This window comes from Solanum pennellii, chromosome 3 (genome assembly GCF_001406875.1).
Source record: "Solanum pennellii chromosome 3, SPENNV200".
Taxonomy (NCBI): Eukaryota; Viridiplantae; Streptophyta; class Magnoliopsida; order Solanales; family Solanaceae; genus Solanum; species Solanum pennellii.
This window is the reverse complement of record NC_028639.1, coordinates 35,722,187-35,725,442: the sequence shown is the minus strand read 5'-3', so window position 1 is coordinate 35,725,442 and position 3,256 is coordinate 35,722,187.

Below are 3,256 nucleotides of genomic sequence, written 5' to 3'. Positions count from 1 at the left end.
AAGGGATTCGAATACGGATCCCCTTGACTAAAATTGTGAGGCACATAAGTCTTACATACAATAAAATAAAATGCAGCCACTAGGGATCGAACTTGAATTCTCTTGGCCGAATGTGTGAAGACACATATATCTCACACACATGCAATGAAAATAAATCAAAAGAATAAACGTTGCCCAAGGGATTCGAACACGGGTTAAGTCTAAGATCACTTAAATCACGATAATAAGCCTTATGTATGATGTAACTCGAAAGAGGTACTACCATGAGTATAAAGTACACTAAAGGCCATGTTCATGGCATATGATCTAAGTGAATGGCAAGATGAATAAATGAACATTCACGTGATGAGGCGAGTAATTATGTTAAAATATGATGCTAATGAAGATGGTGACAATATGATAGGAGGCTAAGATGAATGGTGAGACAAGTCTCAACCAAGCCAAAGTATAGATCACAAAAGGTACTTATCTAAGAGAGTGTTGAATATTAAAAGACAAGTCTCAATCACATTCTATATGTATGTGTAAAGACAAATCACACTTAATACGTAAAGAAGAGATGAGAAATCATTTAATTATCTATGACTACCTCATGCTAGAAGCAAGCTTCGATTATGTATGAGTTGGATGTAAAAAGGAACTTTAAACTAAGCACATATAGGCTAGTTATAAGTGGTGATGCCTTATTTCGAGAAGGGCGGAGGTTCACGTAATTCTCATGAAGATGTGACTGTTCACCAAGGTGGGTATGGGTCTGCCTAAATCACCTAGTCTTTAAACTATGTTTCCCATCATAGTTAACTAGCTTTGTTCGAACCCATAAATCTAGCATATATTGGTTTCACTTTGGCTAGTGACTCCACCTCTTTTCGGTGTGCGGAAGACACCGGATTTCATGATACTCACATGATCTATGTCGGATAAGGTTTAAAGTTCCTCAAAGTATGAAAGATAATGAAATGAACGATACTTAAGCTGTTTGTGCAGGACAATCAAGAGGTGAAACCAGACTCAAGTAATGACATTAGATCATTCTTGGTCATTGCACATCATGATCCCGTTGAGAATCTTAAACTTTATCCTACGTATAGCTGGTGTTTACATCAGACTATGAATGAATGAAATGAATAATGTGAAGTACGAATGAACGAATAAAGCAGACTTTGTGTTTGCTAAAGGAGGCCCTCGGGTTGAGGTCCCATATGTTGGTCCCTCACTTGAGATATTTTAATGCTACGTTCATTATTCCAAGGTCTCGTGTATATGAAATGTATGATATATGAAACTTGAAATGTTTGTTATGTTAACCTATGTATGATGTGTGACATAATCATGGTATGACCTTCATATTGCGAATTAGGCAAGTAAAGAGACTTAACCTTCTAAGAAAGCATGTTGATTAGGAATAGCTATTCTTGTTCATGCATTACCGTTATGTGTTGCTGCATATAACCATACTTAGTACAAGTATGTATGAATTCCATACAATATTACTATTTTATATTAAGGCTCAGGTGGACGTTAAAGATATCATTGCAGCTGTTAGGACTCAGAGATTTCATCAGGACTTGGTAGGTCTTCATGCATTTGTGGATGCCTACCTTTACATTTCTTGCTTAGAAGTAGGTTTGAACTAGTGGAGTATATTCCACTAGTGTTTCTTTACCATTTTATTCAGACGCTTGTAATGGTGCCATTTTTGCAAGTATTACTTATGACATGAGATTCTATTTCTTTCAAGTTGTATGTTTCTATAACTAGATGGTTGATATATGAGCAATGAACTTCCTTACAAATATGCGTCGATATGTTTGAAATACTAAGTCTATGTATATTTCAAATATAAACATAAAAATTTAAAATTTCAACTTAAATTAACCATATGAATGTGATGTCTGAAAAAAGAGGCTTGTCTGCGACCTTTAAAAGGTCAACAATGCTTCGGTTTCCAGAATCCGGGTGGTGACAAACTTGGTATCAGAGCATGAGGTTAAATAATCTAGGGAATAAATCTCAAAACAACCAAATTACGTAGTTTATAACTTATGGTTGTGAAGCGCCACAATCATGACTTAGAGACTACGTGATGATAGGAAATCTTCCCTTCTTCTACTCTTTATCGTGCTATGTGGAATTGTGACATAATTGTGTCATTAAGAATCTAATTATATTCTTGTATCTACGTGTAGTTAATGAATATGAGAAGAAATGCAGGCAGGAGGGTAGGTGAGGCAGCTGCTGGAGGAAATCAAGATCCTCCTAAAGCCCAAGCTGCTGCTCATTAAGTGCCTGTCAATCAAGCTGGGTTGACAGCTGGTGAAGTGAGGAATGCTTTGCTGCAGATGGGACATGACATCACTACTTAGGCTCAAGACATCATGTCTCAAGACGCGAGAAAAGGTGCTCCCAGAGAGAACCCTCATGCTAGTAACATGGTTAGCAGGCTGCGGGATTTCACAAGAATGAATCCTCTAGTGTACTATTGGTCCAAGACAAGTGAGGATCCCTAAGAGTTTGTGGATGAAGTCCACAAGATCCTTTGTGCCATGGGAGTAGATAAAGAGGCGAAGGCTGAGTTGACTGCATATCAACTCAAGGATGTGGCACATATTTGGTACCGAATGTGTGCTGATAGCCGAGCACGTGGAGATGTTCCAATCTCAATACTTCCTTTCTGGAGAGATTGTTCCTCAGAGAGCAACGAGAAGCCATGGTTGAAGAGTTCATCAACCTGAGACAGAGAGGTATGTCTGTCAAAGAGTATTACTTGAAATTTGTTAAACTCTCAAAGTGTGCTTCTTCTCTGGTGGCAAATAACAGGGATGAAATGAGTAGGTTTGTGATTCGCGTGTCGGAGGATCTAGTGGAAGATTTTCGTGCAGCCAAGTTGCATGATAACATGGATCTGGGCAGGTTGATGGTTCATGCTCAGCAAGTGGAGGAGATTCGTCCTAAGAGGAGAGTTCATGAAAGCAAGAAGCCTAAGACAGCAGATCAGACATGTTCTAGCTCGGGTAGAGGCTCATTTCGAGTCCATTATAGGACTAATTTCAAGAGGCATTCAAGTAAGTCTACTTTTTTAGGAAATTCGAATGCGAAAGTTAACGAGTTTGGCCCCAGAAAGGGCAATGATCGAAACGTCCTGCAAAAAATCAATCTTTGTGGTAAATGTGGACTTCCTCATGGAGGTGATTGTTTAGTAGGTACTAACGCCTGCTTCAGGTGTTGCAAGACTGGACACATGGTCTGAGATTAT